Below are 24,356 nucleotides of genomic sequence, written 5' to 3' on the forward strand. Positions count from 1 at the left end.
CTAGTCAGCGGATTAACCCAGCTGTTAAGCAAGCTACACCACTTGTAGTTTGGACACTTAATTTTTTCAAAGGAAATGCTTCGGGCCCCTGGGACACTCAGTGAAGAGCATCGGGGAGGCACCCCAAGGCACAGGGGCTGGGACTGGCGGTAGGACGCCTTGCGGTGGACCGCCAAGCTTGTTCCTTATAAAAGCTTTTTAACTGCAGCAGCTTTAGTGGACGCTACTGGAGCTGGAATTACCGCGGCTGCTGGCATGAGACTTGCCCTCCAATAGATCCTTGTAAAAGGATTTAAAGTGTACTCATTCAAATTAGAGAGACAATTTAAATTAAAAAGATTAGACCTGCCTCCACCGCAGGGGGGCTCGCTCGACCCACCAGCGGACAGGCACCAGTATTGGGAGAGGGGGACTGGCCGTCAGGGTTCACCGCGGCTCTGGCACAAACCCGGCGACACGGAGGTGGCACGGGCAGGAACGGACTGGCCGTGTCGGCTTCGCACTTTTTCGGTTTTAGAAGGGCATGACATGCCTATATCTGTGCCTCCCCCTCCTTTTACTCCTCCACCTCTTTTCTTTTCGCATGACTATATGTACTTGTCACTTTTCCATGTGTTAGTTGTGTCTTCTGAGCAGTTTGTCAGCTTTTGGACACCTTTGAAGTGTTTTCTATGTGTTTTCTGTGTGTTTCTATGTGTTTTTGTTTGCCTGCCATTGGTTTTAACAGTGTTTGAAGGTGTTCGACGAACCGAACCGAACTCGAACACTACGGGGGTGGCTCAACACTAATTAGAACTTCTCTTATGGGGCCCCATTATTTGTATGTACGCCCCTGTGTGTGTCCTAATATTTATGTCCATATAGTGTAGAACTCTACTGAACATTTATATACATTAAACACTATATATGCAGGAATTCCTAACATGCTTTTACTATCCCTGAGATGATTTAAGAACAGGCAAAATGTAGTTTCTTATGGAAGACTGGGTCTGGTTGTGCATAGTGAAAGCGGATCTGTCAGCAATTGACATTACACTTTTACATTATTAGATATTTTAAGTGTGATACTTACTTTTTAAATCTATTTCAGACTGGCTTAATAATTCTGATGAGTAATTTATGAGTCCAGCTGTAGAATGAAATAGCTAATGAGTACAAGCATATGCACACTCCACCCACCCAACCTGACAGACAACTGCAGCTTGTACTTAGCAGTGTGAGATTTCAGCAGCAGCAGATGGACACGGTCAGTCAGGTTCAGTGGGCAGAGAACATATTAAACTTTCATAAAAGATTATGCAGCCATTCTGGCATACATCATCTTATAAGGTTTAGGTAATCTATTCAGTAATGTATGCAGTTTTGTATTAGGAAATCTGGTGATGGATCTGCTTGTCAAGTGCTCACTAGGTGAGGTGGATCCTTGAAGACCAAGGTCCGGGTGGTCATACAATGCTGCTCACCATTATTGGCACCCCTTCATTTTTTCATAGACTGTACAATATTTTCAGAAATAAATGGAAATGTACCAAAGTTCTGTCCTCAGGATTTTTTAATTAGCGGTCCTAAGTAATGCAACAATAAAACATTGTTTTTCAACTTCCATGTTGCAATTTCAAAGAAGAAACAGAATAAACAGCATGTGCAGCAATAAAAGCATCCCTAATTAATACTTGGTTGCATCCCCTTTGGCATTGCTGACAGCCTCCAAACGTTTCTTGTAGCCATCTATAAGCTTCTTACACTTCCCAGCTGGAATTTTTTCCCACTCCTCCTTTGCAGTTTGTTCAAGCTCTTGAATGTTTGCAGGGATATTTTTCCCATTATCAGATTTCAGCTCACCCCAGATTTTTAATGGGGTTGAAGTCGGGACTCATTTCTGGCCATTTTAAAACAGTCCATCTTTTCTTTTTCAACCATTCCTGTGTACTTTTGGATGTTTGCTTTGGGTCATTGTCTTGCTGGAGGACCCATGACCAAGTTTTCTTATACTGGGTAGGACATTTCACTCTAAAATGTCTTGATAATTATCTGATTTCATGATTCCTGTGATAGGGTCAAGGCCTCCAATACCGCAGCATTATGGATCCTCCACCATGCTAGACTGTTGGTAATGTGTTCTATTCCTTATAAGCTTCCCATTGCGCCATCTGTAAACAAACTGTTGCTTTGCATTGCCAAAAAGCTCTATTTTTGTTTCATCTGCCCACAGAACATTTTCCCAGAAGGATTGTGGTTTGTCAAGGTACTCTTTGGCAAAGATCGGTCGTTCCTTTTTATGCCTTTTCTTCAGCAATGGTTTCTTCCTTGCCCTTCGCCCATAAAGCTGTGCTTGGTTTAGTGTGCGGCGTATGTTACTTGTTGAAACCATGACCCCAGACCGTTCCAGGTTGGCCTTCAGGTCTATGGATGTTTGATGTGGTGTTTTTTTTCCACCATTCGCACCAACCTTCAAAGACATCTCGTCAATTTTCCTTTTTCCCCCACGAGAGAGAGAGAGGTTCTTGACGGTTTCATGCTTGGCAAACTATTTAATAACATTGCGCACTGTTGAAACTGGGATACCAAGGTCTTTGGAGATGGCCTTATATCCTTTGGAAGTCTTGTGTTTGCTAATAATAGCAGTTCTGATGTCCTCAGACAGCTCCATTGTCTTCACCATTGTGACAAAGGAAAAGGGCCTACCATGTGGCTTTTTAAAACACTGAAGTCATCATTCATTGGCTAATTCATGTCACATGGGCACCAACAATTAATCACAGGTAAATCTCTTTTGTGATTTACCACAGGCGAGTCAAAATGTGTTTCCATACTAAATTAATGTAAAGGGTGGCAATACCAGTGACACAGCAAGCTTTAGGTTTTCCTATTTTCCCTCCCATTGGTTTTTGCTTTAAATTATTGTTTATCATTTGCTCTTTTGTATTAAACACGAGTCTATATACAAAAATACTGTTCAATTGATTCATTTTTTTCAGGAGATATTCCACATTATATACTTAAACTTCATGGGTGCCAATAACGATGAGCAGGACTGTAGGGGTCACAGGCATCAGTGCAGCAGGCAGTTGAAACACGCAGGAAATGCAGACAGATAGCAGAGGTACTGGAAGCCACAGGCAGAGAGGAGACATCCTCGTGAACGCAGACAGCAGATGCCATAGAAGACTTTGAACAAGTAACAGAGGTTCTGGAAGCTGCAGGCATACAGAAGACATCCTGGAGACCAGAGACAGAGAGCTGTGCATAGACAAAGTAAAATTCTTAATACCAAGACACGGGGTGTGTTTATTGGTAGGCCTTATATAGGCCTAGGAAGTTCAACACATGGGAGCACATCAGGATACTTGCAAAGCTCAACATGCAGAACAAGAAAGTTTAGCGCACCTGGGTTTTAGGAAGCAGAGTCCAGACCTGGGACAGGTGTGTAACACTGTTTTAAAGAAGCCCTCCCATGAAGTTTTTTTTTTTTTTTTTTTAACTAAATCTGTGTATGTAGTGTAGTTTGTGTGTTAATATACTCACCTAAAGCCACCTTCTCTGGCCTCCAGCGCCATTCCGCTCCTATTCTCAGTGATGTTACTGCTCTGCAAGCTCTCCGGCTCACATTGAGCTCTGCGTGACACGGAAGTGGCTTTTACAATGTAAGCCTATGGAGTGTCAGAATGCTTCCTTTATAAAAGAGAGTTCTGTCTCATACATAGAGATGGAATAAGCCGGAGAGTCTGAAGTATGGTGACGTCACTGAGAAGAGGAGCAAAACCGATCTGTAAGCTGAATACAGCAGAAGGTGGCGATTGGTGACATCACTGAGAAGAGGAGCAGAATGGAACTGGAAGCTGGGGAAGGTGGCGATAGTAGAGTATATTAATACACTCACACTACATTACATTCATATATACACACATTTAGTAAAAAAATTAACCGGAGTGCATCTTTAATATACACAGTATATGTAATGTATCAAGTTTCTAGAAAACTCATTCATGCAAATAAATGATTCCTTGTTTTTACAGCCTGTATTGCTCGATAGCACCAGCATTCTACCAGATAGGATCCTTCTGATGGACACATTTTTCCAGATCCTTATTGTAACGCAATGGACCCCTTTTATATACAACATAGGATGATTTCTTATTTATCCGGACAATTTGGTATTTTGTGGCGAACTCGTAATATGCCACTCATGGGTTAAGTTCTTACAATCTAGCTGGACACTATTTTGTATACCCATTGTTTCTAGAGTCTTGTTGATGTTGGTAATATTGACCTAGGTAATGCAATTATGAATTTAATCCTGTTAGAATGCCATTGTATTACCATGTGGATTGTTGACTCTATGTAAATTGACTCAGCCATCATTGTTCTAATGTCATAACTTGCAAACCAAATGTCTCCTACTAGCATTCCATTGTAGGAGTATATCAACCAGTATGTGGTTCTCCCTTGCCTGGACTGAAATACGACCAAAAATGGTTATATGGGACTTGAGATCCAGCCAATGAAAAGACAGTCTTCTTCCACCAATCGTGAAGTCCCCGGTATCCTGCAATGAGGGCTGAGGGTATATCAGGAGGACTGTTCAGTTGACCGGGAGATTTTTGCCTACTGCCCTCAGCCTAGGGATGTCGGTCCCGACTGCAGGTGCACTAGCTTGAAGACAGGCAGCTAATTTAGGATCTTCGGAATCAAATGGGAGAACAATGATCGCCTAGGACGGAACCCAGGTTGGGACATTCCGGTCACCTGGTTACAGACTTTGCCGTGCTGTCTCAGTTCCAAACTCCGGCATTATTTCTCTCTGGGCGGGTGCCTGCCAAAAGAAGGGGACCACTGGTTTGGAGTACATAGTCCTGGAAGATCTGAGATACTAAGAATCTAAAACACTGGGGAGCCAGCGGAAGGGTGAGACTCTGTTGCCTGTTACAATTTGTGCTGTGCTGGTTATGTGTTATATGCTGTTAGTTGTTGGGGATCCAATAAAGCCTTAATATTGTGATTCCTTCACCCTGTGTTATCCGAGTAGTGTTCCGCCCACGGTTGAGGAGTTCGGGCGTTCAGTTGGGGATGAGCCCTGGTCCATGTTGTCTTTCTAAAGGCGGCTGGGCCAGTGGACGAGAGCACCCACTGACCCCGTGTCTTCACAATTGGTGGCAGCGGTGGGATACTACTCAGCCTGGTTTATCCAGGAGAGCTGCAGGGGACAGGTGTTCGTGGACACCGTCCAGGGGCTCAACAACCAGGGAGGCATATAAGCATATCCAGCAAGCCATAGGTGAAGCATTCAGGTTTCGGACACTGCCATGTCCAACCCCACCAGCTCAGCCATGGGACAAGGGCCGGAGAGGAGATACGACCGCAGCAGTAAATGGATGCTACAGGATATGTGCCAGAGACGAAATGTTGAATACAGAAGCGCTGACACCTGGGCGGCTTTGATCCAGAAATTGGTCGATTGGGAGATCCAGAATGAGGTGGAGGACGATGAGGACCCCGTCGACGTTGTACCCGAGGATGCCCACCATGTGCCTCATCCTGGGTCCCGTGACAATCTGGAAACCACCCATTCCCCAGCAGAACAAGCCAAGGAATGGTTGGCTGCCTTGGGGCCTGAAGCTTCAAGAGAAGAAAGGGCTGGTGTTTTACAAGCAGTGCTTGGAGCTCCAATTTCCTTACCACCAGTGCCCACCTCCACAATAGACCACCACCAAGGAAGTCATCTTCGCTACAGTGACATACCAGTGATGAATGAATCCAGCACGGAGATTGATTTACACTTGCAAAACTTTGAGGTGATGAGTATGCACAGGGTGCCCACAGCTGAGTGGCCCAGATACCTGTGGACAAGTTTGCCTGGTCGGGCCCAGGAGGCTGTCCGATCACTTGGGCCTCAGGATTGCTTGGACTATGGAATTATTAAGGACAATCTGTTGACCTTTTTTGCCATAACCCCTGAGAGATATCGCATTAAGTTCCGGACTATGCCTCGCCAGGGTGTCTCCTACGTTGAATTTGGCAGTCAGCTCCGACGACACTGTAACTGCTGGCTCGATGGTCGGTCTACCCACTCTGCTGCTGCCCACCGGGACATGATAGTACTCGAACAGCTTATGGAGAAGATGGACCCGGAAATACGAGAATGGGTGGCGGACCGGAAGCCTGACACCCCCGAGCAAGCAGCGCGATTGGCTGACGAATTTACAGCCAACCGACCCAGCTGGAGACCCAATAGACTCACTGATCCCAGGAGATTCCTCAACCATGGATCCCAGCGACCTCCAGACTCCCGTGCTGGACTAACTCACTATGCCACAGAAGCCCCAACAGGGAAAAGGCTTACCAACAGGGCCCGTGATTTGCCTAACCCACGACGCTGTTATACATGTGGGCGCCTTGGACACATGGCCAAAGAGTGTCTTCAAAACCGGGGCCCCATGCCTGGAGCCCGTCTGCCAGCTCAACCAGTCAACATATGCAGAGATGAACCAGCGAGGCCTGGAGGATACTACCCCCACGAAACACCAGCAGCTGAGGAGGTGATTTACCCGATCCACACCTTGCGGCAGTCGGACACCGTACACCAGCCAACCTCGATCGCCACATACAGACGGTTAAGGTTGGTGGAATACCGGCTCAGGGACTTCGAGACACTGGATCCTCAATCACCCTGGTTAGCCCAGATATTGTTCCCGCCGAACATCATTTACCAGGCCGCCAAGTGACCATCTCCCTTGCTGGGGGCCAGCGATCAAACATCCCTCTGGCACGAGTTGCAGTTGGACTGGGGAACTGACCAGGGAGAGGTTGAAGTGGGGCTCATGGACGGCCTCCCAACCCCTGTCCTTTTGGGAAACGACCTGGGACAAGGATTATCCAGCCAGTTCGTCACCGCCATCACCCGCAGCCAAGCCAAGAATCAACCGTGTGCAGATCTTTCTACCAACCCATCCGAGGATAACCCACCCCCGCCGTCTTCAGCCTCCTCTTCTGAGCCAACAAATGTGAGTACATCAAACCAAACTGTGGCCATTGACTGGGGGGAGATAGATCGTAAGGAATTCAGGGAAGCCCAACTGATAGACCACACCCTAGAGAATATCCGTAGTGCGGCTGCCCAACCTGGGGGAGGAAATCAGGGGGAGGTGTATAGATGGGAAAGAGGCCTTTTATATTGGGAAAAGCCCGCATCCTGCCCAGAAAGACCTTGGACCCGTGTACATCAGCTTGTGGTACCCCAGCAATACCGACCTCAACTACTGCGCTTAGCTGATGATGTTCCCGCAGCTGGGCACATGGGGACCAAAAAGACCAGGGTCCGCCTGTTGCGTAGGTTTTTTGGCCAAGGGTCACTCAAGAAGTGAAGAACTACAGAGCCTCTTTTCCAGTGTGTCAACGTATGGGCGGAGCCCCATTTCGGGCCCCACTCCAACCCATGCCTTTGATAGGGGAGCCGTTCCAGAGAATTGCAATTGATTTAGTAGGCCCCTTAGCCATCCCCAGCCGCAGCGGGAAAAGATTCATCCTCACCCTGGTAGACTTTGCCACCCGCTACCCAGAAGCCACTGCCTTGACTTCCATAGATGCAGAACATATGGCTCAAGCTTTACTGGACATCTTTAGCCGAGTAGGGTTTCCACAGGAAGTATTAACTGACCAGGGGCCACAGTTCCAAAGCAAACTGATTCAGACCCTCTGGGAGAAACATGGAGTCCGCCCCATGCGCACAACCCCCTATCATCCTGAAACAAATGGATTGTGTGAGCGCTTCAATGGAACCCTGAAACAGCTCATTAGCCATTATGTAGAGGCCAAGGGAGGGGACTGGGAGAAAAACCTGCAGCAGCTCCTTTTTGCTTACCGGGAGGTGCCACAGGACTCCACTGGGTTCTCCCCTTTCGAATTGCTGTACGGTCGAAAAGTACGGGGCCCCTTAGAGCTGGTACGAGAAAGTTGGGAGGGCACCTTCCCCACAGAAGAGGTTCCCATCCTAGATTATGTTCAAAAATTTAGGGAAAGGATGAGGCACCTCATGGCATTAGCCCACGGGAACTTAGAAGTGGCTCAGGAAAGGCAAAAACAATGTTATGACCGTGCTGCCCGACTCCGAAAATTTGCCTGTGGACAGAAGGTCCTAGTACTCGTACCGGTACGAAAAAACAAACTGCAAGTCATGTGGGCGGGTCCATTTACCATTACCAGGAAATGTGGCAATACTAACTACACCGTGGCCTTGGACTGAGCAGGGGTTCGTGAGCGTACCTACCATGTTAACAGGCTAAAAGCTTATGAGGAGAGAGAGGTCACCAACTTAGCAGTTTTTTGTCCCGATTTAGATGACCCTGATATAGACCAGATCCCAGACCTATTAGTGGACTTCAAAAGGGACATGGGGGTAAAAGATGTATCACTGGGGGAACAGCTGTGTCCATCACAGAAGCAACAGTTATCAGACGTACTCAGCCCCTATGAATCCCTGTTCACGAGCTTGCCTGGTCGAACACCTCTGGTCCGGCATCATGTCAACACAGGGGTATCCACTCCACTACGCCAACCTGCCTACCGAGTGACACCACCGGTGTTGACAATGATGAAGGCCGAGGTGGATGACATGTTAAACATGGGAGTCATAGTCCCCTCCCAAAGCCCATGGGCTGCCAGTGCTGTGCTGGTGCCAAAAAAGGACAAGAGTACTCGTTTCTGTGTGGACTATAGACGGCTCAATGAGATCACAGTTACAGATGCCTACCCCATGCCCCGGGTGGATGAACTACTAGATCGGTTGGGGGGATCTCGGTTTATATCCACCCTTGATCTGAGCAAGGGATACTGGCAGATCCCACTCACAAGAGAGGCTCAATAGAAATCAGCTTTCATAACCCCTTTTGGCCTATATGAGTTCACCAGCATGCCTTTTGGGATGAAGAATGCCCCGGCTACCTTCCAAAGGATGGTGGACCATTTACTAGAGGGATGTCAGGGGTATGCCCAGGCCTATTTGGATGACATCGCTATCTTCAGCGACACCTGGGAAGAGCATCTTCAGAACGTGTCCCAGGTGCTGCAAAGGGTAGCCAAAGCCCAGCTCACCATCCGACCTGACAAATGCCAAATGGGGATGGCCGAGGTGTTATACCTGGGACATCGGGTGGGAAGTGGGTGCATTCGTCCAGAACCAGCAAAGGTAGAAGCAATTACCCAGTGGCCGCGCCCAGTCAACCAAAAACAGGTCCGCGCATTTTTGGGCACCGCAAACTATTATAGAAAATTTATCCCCAATTACAGCACTGTAGCAAAACCGCTCACCGACCTCACAACGAAAAAATATGCCCGCAACCTTATCTGGACCCCAGAATGTGAAGCTGCGTTCCTCCAGTTGAAAGACCGGCTAGCCCAGAGCCCAGTTCTGACTGTGCCTGACTTCCAACGTAGGTTCATTGTCCAAACCGATGCATCAGACAAAGGACTAGGAGCGGTACTTAGCCAAGTGGGGACTGACGGCGAGGAACATCCGATAGTTTCTCTCTCCCGGAAACTGTTGGACTGAGAGAGGGCCTACACCACCATAGAAAAGGAATGCCTGGCCATAGTCTGGGCCCTAATAAAAATGGCAGCCCTACCATTTTGGCAATGAATTTACAGTCCTCACTGACCACAATCCATTGAGTTGGCTAAACCGCACTGCTGGGGACAACGGGCGATTGCTTAGGTGGAGAGTCTGGCGTTACAATCCTACAATTTCTCCATCGCACATAAACAAGGCAAGAACCATGGAACTGCGGATGGACTGTCCCGACAGGTGGAGAAGGATGATCGGAAGCCTATCATGTCTGGCTAAATAAGAAGGGGGAGGAATGTAACGCAATGGACCCCTTTTATATACAACATAGGATGATTTCTTATTTATCCGGACAATTTGGTATTTTGTGGCGAACTCTTAATATGCCACTCATGGGTTAAGTTCTTACAATCTAGCTGGACACTATTTTGTATACCCATTGTTTCTAGAGTCTTGTTGATGTTGGTAATATTGACCTATGTAATGCAATTATGAATTTAATCCTGTTAGAATGCCATTGTATTACCATGTGGATTGTTGACTCTATGTAAATTGCCTCAGCCACCATTGTTCTAATGTCATAACTTGCAAACCAAATGTCTCCTACTAGCATTCCATTGTAAGACTATATCAACCAGTATGTGGCTCTCCCTTGCCTGCACTGAAATACGACCAAAAATGGTTATATGGGACTTGAGATCCAGCCAATGAAAAGACAATCTTATTCCACCAATTGTGAAATCCCCGGTATCCTGCAATGAGGGCTGAGGGTATATCAGGAGGACTGTTCAGTTGACCGGGAGATTTTTGCCTACTGCCCTCAGCCTAGGAATGTCGGTCCCGACAGCAGGTGCACTAGATTGAAGACAGACAGCTAATTTAGGATCTTCGGAATCGAATGGGAGAACAATGACCGCCTAGGACGCAACCCAGGTTGGGACATTTCGGTCACCTGGTTACAGACTTTGCCGTGCTGTCTCAGTTCCAAACTCCGGCATTATTTCTCTCTGGGCGGGTGCCTGCCAAAAGAAGGGGACCACTGGTTTGGAGTACATAGTCCTGGAAGATCTGAGATACGAAGAATCTAAAACCCTGGGGAGCCAGCGGAAGGGTGAGACGCTGTTGCCTGTTACAATTTGTGCTGTGCTGGTTATGTGTTATATGCTGTTAGTTGTTGGGGATCCAATAAAGCCTTAACGGTTGTGTTGTGTTCCGCCCACGGTTGAGGAGTTCGGGCGTTCAGTTGGGGATGAGCCCTGGTCCATGTTGTCTTTCTAAAGGCGGCTGGGCCAGTGGACGAGAGCACCCACTGACCCTGTGTCTTCACACTTATTTATCATGGTGAGGTAAGTTTGACTCTTGTCATATGCAGTAATTGAATATTTTTGCATCTATCAGTTTTGTGTTTAATTCATATTGTTAATATTTTTAGTTAACTTCTTCTCCTTGTCCTGGTTTAATCTAGACTATTGCACAGTGGAGGAAAGCAGGCTATCAAGATATGCCTGAGTATGAGAATTTCCGACATTTGCTTCAGGCCCCTGTTGATGATGGACAGGAGATCCTTTACTCTCGTTTCCCCATGCCTCGTTACGTTGATACAGAACATGGAGGAAGCCAAGTAAGCGCTGATATAAATATAAGGCTTTAACAGGGAGAAATACACTAAAATGAGTTGTCTGGGCACATGATATTAATGATCATAGAAGGGTGGGTGGTCCAACTTAAGGCACCCCCACAGATCAGCTCTTACAAGGTCAGGCCAAAGCCAGATGTAGACATAGAAAGGAGTTGAACAGATCAACTACATTCAATGTGTAGAACGTGCTTTGAGGTTCTGAAGATAAATTCCTAGTAGCTGATAACAGCTGATTACTGGGGGTGCTGGAAAGTGGACCCCCATCCTTCTGATATGGAGGACCTATTCATAGATGAGCAATACCATATTCCCAGACATCTCCTTTAAGGACATACAGTCATCTAAGTTTTCATAACATTGTAAAGGCAGTCACATTGCATGGGCAATTACTCCTCACTCTATACCAGGATCAGGCCCCTACTTTTTCATAGCCTACTTTTGATATAATTTTCATTGCTGAAGTGCAAGGCGAGGGGTGGAGGAGCCATCACTTAGTGTGCGTTATGGGGATGTTCACAGAGACTTTCTGTGTGGAGGAAAAATCCAGTATGTTTTTTTTTTTTTTTTTTTTTTTTTTTTAGAGAAATCAATATTCCATGTATTTTTTGGATAAGATTTTCAGATCTAACTCAGTTTTTGAAGTGATTTGAAGACAGTTTTAAGCATTTTTGCAAGGTTCCTACATGTTTTTTTGCATCCTTTTGACTTGACAATGTCAGGTTTGGAGTGGATTTTGACAGCTGTATGAAGCGCATAGTCTGCAGCTATCATTGCGTCCAGGATAAAAGCGGGACTCACCGATAGAGAATAGACCACAATTCCAGCCTCTGTTGCTTCACTCCAGCCTCCAGTCTCCATCTGGACCGTGTTGGTAAAGAGGCCTTCAAGAAACAATGTCACATTGGTCCTACTCCAAGGACTGATGTAAGTTGTGGGGTGGCATAATGTGTCTTCATGCTCCTGCCACACTTCTTGTGGGATTTTGGACATTGTAAATCTGCTCCTCTATCCATTTACACAATGACCTTGATGGACCAACATACAGTATATGTTATGGCTTCACTGTTTATCAGGTAGACAATGAACTTACTAGCACAATTTTCAGATGAATCTATATGGCATCCATATGGCATTCACATATGAGCAGTACTGTTTTGTGTACTTAAGCCTCAAAATTGTTTTATTACAATTGTATTTTCTTACACAATTAAAAAAAAGGAACCTGTTGCTTGGAGACACATTATTGCTGATTGATAAACCTCTTTTGGATACAAATTTACAGCCATTTTCTATATTTGTGTAAGGACAGGATCTGTATGTAAAATCAAGAAATGTTTCCTAATTACATCCACTACCTGATAGTAGTTACAACTATATTGTGTCATAAAAAAACACTGTTTTATTTCCTTTATAATTCTTAAGACTCCAATCCCTATAACGGTCACAAGTACTGTGTCTTATTTTTGGAATCATTCACCTGTTTTGCTGGAGCAAGGATTTTTTTCAGAATATCCATGTGCTCCCGGCCAGGAATCAATCCCAGCACATTCCGATTCACAAATGTCAGAATTTGTATAAAATACACAAACTTGTATATATTCTCCTACTGGAAAATTGCATAAAACATCATCTACGTGACAACTGGTGCCGGCAAAAAGCCGGGTCCCACTGTCTGTTCTTCTCTGATGGCACTGCTGGACATCTTCAGATTTTTACGGGATATAAGCAATCATAATGTGTTTTTCACCTGCTACACTAAGTTTTCTAGGCTGACCACTGCGCCTATGGTTACCAAATTCTTGGTGCTTCTTCAAAAGAGCTTGATCCGCACATTCTTAAACCTGACTCTTTTGAAATCTTTGCCTGGGAGAGATCTTAAGTACAAAGCAAGGCGAGGGGAGAAGGGTGCCATCACTTAGTTTGCATTAAATAGGTTGTCCACTACATTAACATTGATGGCCTACCCTTAGGATAGGTCATCAATGTCTGATCGGCCAAAGTCCGACACCCGGCAGCCCTGCCGATCAGTTATCGGTGGCAGCGATGGCCGCCGGCCGGATGTACTCACTTGCTAAGCTTCACCATCTACTTGTAGTGGCGGCTGCAGGGTTCTGCATATCCTCCTCCTATTCAAATCAATAGGAGGCAGATGTGCAGTACAAGCACCAGTCATGACAAGTAGATGGAGCAGCTCTGCAAGTGAGTACTTCTGGCTGGCGGCCATCGCCGCCCACCACTAACAGCTGATCGGTGGGGGAGCCAGGTGTTGGACCCGTGTCAGATCTGACATTGATGACCTATTCTTAGGATGTAAAATTAGTGGACAACCTCTTTAAGGGTTGCTGATGCAGTATAATTACCTTGTGTCTTGTTGCTGTGTTCAATCTTACTATGGTGTATGACCTGTGGCATGAAACTGTTTTCCACAACCTCACCTTTGTTGGCTATTCCTCACCCAGTGTTAAGACTCTTATACAGCTATCTCTGTTTCAGTTAATGATTTTCTTTCACCCTATACATAGAAAGTATGATCATTGTCACCTGTTTGGTATAATTGGTTAGTTATACAATTAACTATAATCCTTCAAAACTTCTGATTTTGTGCAAGTGTATTTAGAAGAATTGATATTGTTTTGAAGGTAAAGGGCGGTGACACCAAATAATCATTTCATTTTAAGTTTATTCACTTTACATTGTGTTAATTGATAAAAATAAACTATTAACATTTCTATTTTTGAAAGCCTCTTACTTTGAAGCTTTTTTCCATGATTGGCTAAAACTTGTGTACAGCAAAAGTTTGGGTTTTATATACACGTGATCAAGATTTACATATAATGTGACCACAATTATATAATCCTTTGATGTGTAGCTATGTTTTTATTCTGTTGTGGTTTACAAATAGACTAGGAGAAGGGATGAAATTAATAGTAGGTATCTTATTTAACCCATTCACCCCAAAGCCTGATTTCATCTTATTGACCAAGCCAAATGTTTCAGTTCTGACCACTGTCACTTCATGAGTTAATGATCTGGAACGCTTCAACAGATCCCGGTGATTCTGAGACTTTTTTTGTGACACATTGTACTTCATGCTAGTGGTAAATTTAGGTTGATATGATTTGCATTTATTTATTTTAAAATAATTAAATTTGATGACAATTTTGAAAAATTAGCAATTTTCGAAATTTGAATCTTTTTGCCCTAAAAACAGATAGTGATAGCACTAAAAATAATTAATAAATATTTCCCACATGTCCACTTTACATCAGCATCATTTTTGAAACATAACTCTTCTAACTTCCCAACAAAGAAAAAAATTAAGAGTTAATCAGCAACTCCCCCCCCCAAAAAAATTAACAAAACCATTTTCTTTTGAGAGACCACATCATATTTGACGTGCCTGTCTTTTTTAGAGCCCACATCACCCCCGTGCCTGTCATCATCCTCCTGTGAATGCCGGCCCGTGGTAGATTTCTGCTATACACAGCAGTATATACAGCCCTTCTATGTATAGCGCAGCCGATCGGACGATCGCAGCTTCACGATTCCTAAGGGAAATATTAAAGTAAAAAAAAAGTTTTAAAGAATATAAAACAAAAGTTCAAATCACCCCCGCTTTACCCCATTAAAAATAACACAAAGAAAAAATACACAAATTTGGTATCACTACGTTCAGAAATGTCCTATCTATCAAAATATAACAAAATAATCTGATAGGTAAACGGCGTAACGGGAAAAAAGCTCAAAACGCAACACAACATTGTGATTCTATGTACAAACAACGACCAACATATCTTAAAGAAACAATGGCAGAGACCCCGGTAAATCCAGGATCAGACAGAGTAGACTACTCATATAGCATCTAGAACAGAAAAGACCATGAGTACAAAATGGCATAAAAAGTTAATAGATAGAGGAGACACCTTTGCCACCTGTCCTCCGCGTCCCCCTGGACCCCATATACAATTGTGATAAGCATCTGGTGAACCTGGGTTTGGGTTATACATTTTTCGGCGCTCCACTTGGAATATATAGCCTTATTCTAGCCAGTATATCTCTGGAAAGATACCGCACTATGTATATGGACTCTTTGTAGCTGGGGTATGATATGCCCTTGCAGGTGGACTGCGTTTTTCTTCCAGCACATTGCACTTTCTTGTCATGCATTATATTTATATTATGGATATATTAATGGAAGTTAGTTACAGATTAACTAAATAAAACTGTAACTTTTTATGCCATTTTGTACTCATGGTCTTTTCTGTTCTAAAAACAATATTGTAATTAGTCATGGCAATATTTTATTAAAGCTCAGGGCTCAAAAAATAAGCCCTCACCCAGCCCCATATCCTGAAAAATTAAAACGTTATAGGTCTCGGAAAATGGCCCGTGTCATTTGATTTCCTTCCTCAGGGCAGGGACACACGGGCCGTATAACTCGTGCGATGATGATCGCATCGCACTGAATGGACTGACCTGAGTATGACAGCATGATGGATTTCTATGTAGCTGTCAAGCTTAGGTCAGGAGCGGTGCCGGCCAGTACCAGGTTTACCATGCCATCCTCGGATGTGAAATACGGCAGTGTGTCCCTGCCCTTACTGTGCTACTGGCCCCTATTTAAATGGGTTTTTGTACACAATTGTACTTGGGTGCCATCTAGTGGCTATACCATATTACTGCATTCAGATCTTTTGAATGAATTTTTATTTATGGATGACTAACTTTAAGCCATCAATTTTACTAAATCTTCTTTTGCTACCCCATTACCTATGACATTTATGTGTCTTTCACGTTATCACATTTTTTGTGTCCTCACCATGTGACCTACTACTAATTTTTGGTCTGATTACTTATTGTAATGTTGCCTATTAATTCTTTTGACTTTTTCAATAAAATTTAATTTTTAATTAAATAGGCTTTTTTTACTATTTCATATATATTTTGGGGTTAACATACTCCATTTTTCATCTTTTTGTTTCCTAACTGTATTGGGAGTTCTCCATCTACTTTTTGGGATTATGGTCCCTGGTATTGTCCATATTTCTGGTATTTTTATATTCAGTACATGTTTGGTATCTATGCACTCGTATTGACCTAGAGAAGTAAATTGCCAGATCAGTTTTACCATATATTGAACATGGTAAATAAAAAAAACCAAAAAACATTGTGGAGGTGCAATTTCACTGCACTTGGAATTTTTTTTCCCTGTTTTCCAGTACACTATGTGGCAGAATGAAAGTTAAAAAAAAGTTATGGCTCCTGGAAAAAAAGGGAGGATAAAACGAAAACGGAAAATCGCCAGGGGGTGAATGGGTTAAAATAAAATGGTGCTGCCGGCTCTCATCTTTTGCAGTGATCGTCCCCCCTGATTTGCTGCTCTAGACCACATATAGCTCTATATTAGGGGAAAAAACCCTTCCCTGCCTCCACATATGGCACTAGGGGCATTTTTTGAAATTAAAATAAAAAATTGTTACATTTGCGGGAAGCAGAGAATTACAGGATCCGACTATCTATAATAATTCAGGTTTTATCGCCAACCACAACTCAGTTTGTAGGTCAGTTTGGGGGATGGGGGATGGTTAATTAAGTTGGGGAAAGAGGTGACAGAACGGCCAGTGATGAGCAATATAATGAATAATATCTTGTGAATGGATAACAAAAAACTGTCTATATATGTAAGAATCGCGTAGAACATGAAAGAAGGAAGCAAGGCGAACATCTTCCTCCTGATTGCTAGACATGTATATTATTATCTGACCCACGCTTTGTGTTTTAACTTGACACTTTTTCACAGATAATGATACCCAAGAAAACACATGATTATAAAATACTATATTGGACTTCTGATCTACTTTTGTTTTATTTTCCAGGCACGCTTTCTGCTTTCTCATAAGTGAACCCTTCCCAGACTCATAGCAATATGTATGGCTGGGGACAGGTCAGTATTTATGCAGATCTGTGATTTTTTTTATTCGTCCAGTGAATAATATTTTAGTGTATTAAAGGGAACCTGTGAGCTGATACATGCTGCCCACCGCCCCGGCAGCACGAGTCCCAGACCAGCTACTGCACTACAAACATATGTTTTACTCTAAAAGAATAACATAGTATAAAACATGGCCGAGGACAAGGTGATTAGTCCAAGAGGCATGTCCTCTCAGGTTTCTCTGGCTAGATTGACAGGTCTATTCTGCATCATGTCAGTCTTGTAAGGTAGGCGGTTTTGGCAGCACGAATCAGCTGACAAGTTCCCTTTAACAGGTATTTTCACCAGACATTGATGGCAGGTCCACAGGACCTTCAACTATCTCTGTAATGGGAACCCCTCTTCCTGCCTGGCGGGGGCAGCTCATAGGCATCACATGAAGGTTAAGAATAAATAAAGAGATGTCTGCACATGTCGAGCATGCTTGTGGATAAGCAATAAGGCTTGGGTAGATGGCGATTTTGCCCACTGCACGGGTCATATGGCCAAATTTTGCTTTGTGCGGCTGCTAAATTGCAGCATAATGTGGATGCACCACAACTAACAAGTCACAAAAAATCCAACTGGTCCTTACTATTAGCTTGATAGAGTAGTCTTGTCGCAGTACAGCCACACTCACCTGCATTATGCTGCAGCGTAGAATATTTGGCCGCTCAATCTGTGTCATGGAAAAAGACTGTCTAGCCACAGCTTTACTGTCTAGAGCTAGAATCTCTTTTTAAATAATGTTACATATAGCAAAATTTCTGCAACAATGAGTAAAGTTAAAGGAATGCTATGTTTGTAATTACTTTTTTTATTTTATTTTTTGATATATATAAAGAGTAATAGCTAAGCTTTAGTTAAAGAAGCACTCCTCCTCCCTTCAAAGTTTCTATCCTCTTAATATATTACAATCATCATATTATATAGCGCTGTGTACTTACGATTGCTCATTTTGCCTTTTTACCCAGTTAATTCTACTCTTTTCTCTGCTCTATGACAATAGCAGGAAGTCTCTTGTCCCTGCAGGACTCCTTCCCCTCTTCAGCTCCTGACCCAGCTGATCCCTTCTCTGTCCAGGGACTTTTGCAGTGACTCATGACTTATGCAGGGAAAATTGACCTCCTGTTTCTACATAGACCTTAGAAGGATTCAGCTAGCCAGATTTTAATCACATGATGCCATAGACCTAATGGAAAGGAGAAGAATTAACTGGGTAGAAAGGCAAAATGAGCAATTGTAAGTACACAGTGCTATAAAATATGACGATTGTAATATATTAAGAGGATAAAAACTTTGAAGGGAGGAGGAGGAGTGCTTCTTAAATAAAGTTTAATATCCAACTGCCATTTCAGTAAAATTTTCGGTGGCATGTCTGTTTTTGATTTCAGCTATTTCTAGCTCGTCCCTCCTCCTTCCCTTTTTTATGGAAAATAAAATGACGGTTCCCCTTTAAGAAAAGGTTAGATAAGTTGAAAAGGTTGTCCGGGACTTGAACATTAGAGACTTACCCTTAGAATACAGGTGGTCATTGTCTGATTGTTGTGGTGCGGCACCGCTGCCTATTAAAGAAGTTGTCCACTACTTTTTATGAACCTCCAATGTATCCCCCCGGGGCACAGAAGTGTTTTTGTAAATACCTTGCGGTGCCTTTTCTGCCTGTGAGTGGCGCTATCGCTGGCCGCTCAGAGGGATCACGTGACCCGTCACTGATGTCACGTCAAGTGAGGCATGACATCAGTGATGCGTTCCCCGCGGTGGACGCTGGGCTGTTGACGGGATTGCCCAGCATGTCACACCCAGTATCCACCGCGCGCTTTCCCAATGAATGGGGAAAGGCAGAGCGCGCGGTGGATGCCGGCTGTGACGTGCTGGGTAACCCCGCCCACAACCCAGCAGCCACCAGTGGAACGCGGAAGAGGGACCTTCGGCTGCAGTCTGGACTTGTCGTGACGTCAGCGGATGTCAGCGCCGGCTGCAGCCGGGGGTCACGTGATGCCTGTGAGCGGCCAGTGATAGCGCCGCTCACAGGCAGAAAAGGCACCACAAGGTATTTAGAGAAATACTTATGGGCCCTGGGGGAATACATTGGGGGATCATATAAAGTAGTGGACAACCCCTTTAAAGTGTTTATTCAGGACTTTTTTTTTTACTATGGGTTTAAAAACTAACAAAAACAGGCAGATAGTTGCTCACTACTCGCCTGTTCTACCCGGCATTGGCACAGAGCGATCACTGACTGCTCCTGGTGGAAATTCAGTTCCTCAACTTCAAAAGAGCATTTTTCCCTCTTCCGCACTGTTGACAGGGCGTGACTGATGACGTCATACTGATCGATAGCTGGCTCCCTGCAATTAGGCAGAGGGGAGCCGGATGTCAATCAGCATGATGTGGGCAGTCACGTTCTGTCAACAGAACAGAGTGAAAAAGAAGCCGCTGCTCTGTCAACGTGACATCAGGGGAAGCTGCTGAATAACCGGTAGGAGCGGTGTGTGACTGCTCTGTTCTGGCAGAGATAAGCACCGGGCACAAGAGGCAGCTAGGTAGCTCCTACCTGCCTGTTAATTTTTAGGCCCATAGTTAAAAAAAAAATAGTCTTGGATAAACCCTTTAACTGTCCCCATTGGAATTAATTGGGGCGGATGTGCAGTACCTGACTGAGGCCATTATTCCATTGACAGAGCTGAGCAGTACCGGCCGCTGCCAATGTTGAGAACAGCTGATCGGCGTGGGTGCCAGGTAATAAATGACCTATTCTAAGGATAGGCCATTAATATTAAAGTCCCGGACACCCCCTCTAAGGTTAAAGCAAATTTCTAAGCATATGAGAAATTGAGAGAGATTTCTTGAATCGTGACAGTGTTCAATGTGCATTTACTGTTACGTATCCGGGTGGTGGAACCTCTGTGCTGCGGTGCAAGGAGGGGCCAGAGGGGCGTGACTAAGTATCAACTCGGTCCGACCAAGGTCGCACGGCGGCTCAGTCAACTCCGTGAACCAGGGAGGAACAGAGCAGAGGGAACAGGTGCCACTCTGGGACTGACCTTGTATGAGAGCAGGTGACTCCCACAGGTGAGAAGGCAGGAACTGACCGGTACAGCTGATGAGCTTCGGCTGGCAGGCTGACCGCTGGTCCGGGTAGACAAGCAGGCTGATTAGGCAGATAGTCAGGCGAGTGTTTTGAGTAGGCAAGCTGGCGGCACAACTGATAGCTGGCTGGTGCTTCCAGGTAAGCGGGCTGGCAGGCACGGCAGGTAACAGGCGGGTGCTTCCAGGTAAGCGGGCAGGCAGGCACGGCAGGTAACCGGCAGGTGCTTCCAGGTAAGCAGGCGGGCAGAGCCCATAGACAGACTGGCAGACTGGACTGTAGACAGACTGTCGGGCTGAAGAGAAGACAGGCTAGCGGACTGAGCAGAAGATCAGACTGGTGAACAGGCCTGATTTACAGAGGATCTGGGGGCTGAAGCAAAGTAAGAATCACAAAGCAACAACCTTGCACGGGCACCTCCATATTGGAGGAGGTGCCTCTTTGTAGCATCGGCGTCTCTACCCACTGCTAGGCAGAGACACCGTCCCTCTCATCTTCCCGCTCCTGGCGCGGCGTCCTCCAGCGCTCCCCTCCTCGCTGCTGCCGGCGCGCGCTCCTTCCCGGGCACTGTGCTTAGGGCGCGTGCGCGCGCGCTCCACCTCTCTTAAATGGACCGTGCGCGCCGTCCTAAGGAGTCCCCGGCCAATTGCCGGAGGACCTCCCATATATAAAGCACCTCCTCCAAAATGGACGTGCCCGAGCAAAGTTGTTGCACAGTATATTACCTCTGCTTCAGCCCTCAGGTCCCGTTGCCAGCCTGACTTCTGTTCCAGTCCGCCAGCCTTCCTACTCTCCAGCCCGACAGTCTGCCTTCCGCTCTACCCGCCAGTCTGTCTATGGGCAAGCCCGCCTGCCTACCAGGAAGCACCTGCCAGTTACCTGCCTGCTACCTGCCGTGCCTGCTAGCCTGCTCACCTGGGAGCACTCACCTGCTACCTGCTAGCCTACCTGGAGGCTCTTGCTGTCACTTGCTGTGACCACCCGTCGGCTAAACCTAGAGACTTCTGCCTGCTTGGCAGTCACTTGCCGTGACCACCTGATAGCCTACCTGGAGGCTCCTGCTGTCACTTGGCGTGACCACCCGTCTGCTAACCCAGAGACTTCAGCCTGCTCTGCCATCACGTGCCGTGACCACCTGTCAGCTAACTCAGAGACTTCTGCCTGCTTGCTGTGTCCATCCGTCATACGGGTCAGTCTCAGCCATCTGACCCGTGGGAGCCACCTGCTCTCTACAAGGTCGTCCCCAGAGTAGCACCTGGTCCCTCTGCTTGGATCCTCCCTGGTCACGGAGTCGTTAGCCGCCGTCCGACCAGGGTCGGTTCGGGTTGATACCTAGTTACGCCCCTCTGGGTCCCTCCTTGCACCTCGGCACAGAGGTTCCACCACCCGGACCCGTTACACTCTTATAGGGAAAGCCCTCTGGTGATTGGCCGGGGACTTTTTAGGACGTCGCTCGCGGCCTCTTTAAGAGGGAGGGAGCGTGCGCGCCCTAAACACAGAGCCAGGGAAGCTGTGTGCACCAGCAGCAGCTGCAGGGAGGCCGGAAGACGCTGGAGCAGGACCGCGGCGGTAAGGGGGACGGCGTCTCTGCCTGGCAGGGGGCAGAGACGCTGATGCTACATTTACATTTCCAATGCCAATAGTCACACATTTGTTCTATTGAGAGAAACAGAACAGCTTGTGGCTGCAAGTGTGCCATTTTTGTGATCAACCATTTGTATTGGCTTTCTGCAATGTGCAGTCACACAGTGACTGCAGAAATTTCTCTTGAGCCTGGAAAATGCCATTAAGCTTCAGTTCAGTAAAAATTATTTTTAAAATGTACTATACATGCTACATGTAATTATTTCTGTCAATACATTATATGGATGCTTTTTACAAAATGATATATTCTTAAATAAATTTCATTGCAGGAAACTAGGGCCCCTATTCTCACAGATGATGTCAGTTTACAAGTTTTTATGGATCACCTGAAGAAATTAGCGGTTTCCAGTGCAGCCTAGATGTTTAAAAAGACATTATGGAGCAATCTTTGTTGATACACTCCTGCATTACATTGGATAATGATACGTTTTAATAAATCTATATAGGCGATATACCTTTAGATATCTTTTTTATTGCACGATTCAACCTTTAAATCAGAAAACTGTCTTTCCCACAGTATGATCTTGTAAAGCGACTCATTAACAACCGTAACGAATACTTTTACAATGCCAAAAAAGGAGTCAAATATATTATACTTTAGAGGATACAAAGACCAATTGCTTTTATAACAAAACAAAATCAACATAATTAGACTTGGGTTTATTACCCTGAAATGAACTGTCTTTCTTTTATCTTCTTTGCAACAGCCCTGTTCGTTGTAGTTTCAGTTTAACAATTTGCTTCATTCTGATTGTTTTTCTGCTAAATGTCTGATTTGGATTAGTTCTGTAGTGACCACCTATCATCCCGCTTTATTATTCCTTTTTCCTATAAGAATAAACACTTGCCACAATGGGACATTTCTGTTCTATTAATGATCAGAGCTCTTATTGCCATAATGAGCTTTCTTTAAAATTATAGAAAGTTGCTGCGGCATCCTTGAGAGATTGAAAAGTTATTCTGTATTAAATGGTGCCGAAACCCAGGATCTCGGCCACACCCAGATGGGATCCTACCAAACGTGCACTGACAGGAAAAGTGGATCACCATTGGGCCCACAGATGAGCTTGTTACCTGCTCTCACACATCATCCACTTTGTCTGCCAGTAACTGCCTGATCCTGTCTGAGGTACCTATTTTATGTTTTACTTATTGTCCATTCTCCCTAGGATTGTAAAGTTTGGCACCTAATTTACATAAGAATATATATGTTATATTTTGTTGCATACAGTAGTAAGTACTATGTCATTTACTTTGCCTTGATGTTATAGCTTTAATCTTCAATTATTTAACTGGAGCAATTTTTTCTCTGTCTGAAGTGAATCTATGTATACTTATTGAAGTTTTTTACCCCATTTATCACCCACTGGCAAAGGGACAGTATCTCTTACAAAGGGAGAGATGAAGGGTGGCTAGATACAAATTCACATAGAAGCTAAGATAGCTAGTGAAAACTTTGTTTTACTTATATCCATTTCTGTTAACCATACTTTGTCTTTGTTGTACACAGTATAACTGTACTAAATTTTCTTTGTTGATAAGTATAGACCATATTGATATACGTGTTAGGAGTAAAAAATTATAACTTGTTTAAATAAGATTTAAGGTAAAGTTAAATACAGAGTGTGAAATCTTGATACAAGTATTTAATTAAGTCTGTGTATTGTACTTTCTGTATTAAGTAATAGTGACCATAGGTATAAATAAGATAGAAGCAGAATATTGTAAAACCCATAGGTTGGTCTGACAAGACCCAAATTTGTTTTGCTTCCATAGATAATATACAGATCGGTGAATTTACCTAGTACTTGTAAGGAGTCAAAAGATTCCTCATAATAGGAAACTAAATGTGTACAATATTCTGAAGGGAGTCAGATGATATATATGATTAATACCTATGGTAAATCTCAATATATGGAATAGAAGGAGATCTATTCTACCACATCTAACTGGGAAAAGCATACCAGATGTAAAATTGCTAAACAGTATCTCTCCTTGTAGAAATGAGTAAGAGAGAACAATGCATTGTGCCTGGTTAGAAGAAGTGTATCTGAACCAGTAATTATTCCTCCTCTACCTACTACTTTACCATCATATGGTATCATTAATAGAACTACATTCCTGAATATGATGGATTGTGATGAACAGATGCTGGCCTGGGTGGCCTAAAGTGTACTCTGGCATACACATGCTGCAGCAGCTGAAGCCACTGGGGCAGATGGTTTACAGCAGACTCCTCAAAATCTGGGCAGCAGGGGAGTTTTATTTGGCAGCGAAACCAAAAGCACCACCCCTATTTGTGGCCATTATTCTGTATGGAGGACTATGTGGAGCCCATTATTCTGTATGGAGGACTATGTGAGGCCATTATTCTGTATGGAGGACTATGTGGGGCCATTATTCTGTATGGGGGACTATGTGGGGCCATTATTCTGTATGGAGGACTATGTGGGGC

General features: G+C 44.7%; 1 pseudogene; it reads left to right on the top strand.

The window, feature by feature from the left end:
- Window positions 1-22,260, top strand: part of LOC141155371 (protein transport protein Sec23A-like) — a 194,024-nt pseudogene extending 171,764 nt beyond the window's left edge.
- Window positions 22,261-24,356: the final 2,096 nt, after the last annotated feature.

The sequence above is a fragment of the Phyllobates terribilis genome, unplaced genomic scaffold, assembly GCF_046119375.1.
Source record: "Phyllobates terribilis strain yellow unplaced genomic scaffold, ASM4611937v1 Scaffold_7__3_contigs__length_470593459, whole genome shotgun sequence".
Lineage (NCBI taxonomy): Eukaryota > Metazoa > Chordata > Amphibia > Anura > Dendrobatidae > Phyllobates > Phyllobates terribilis.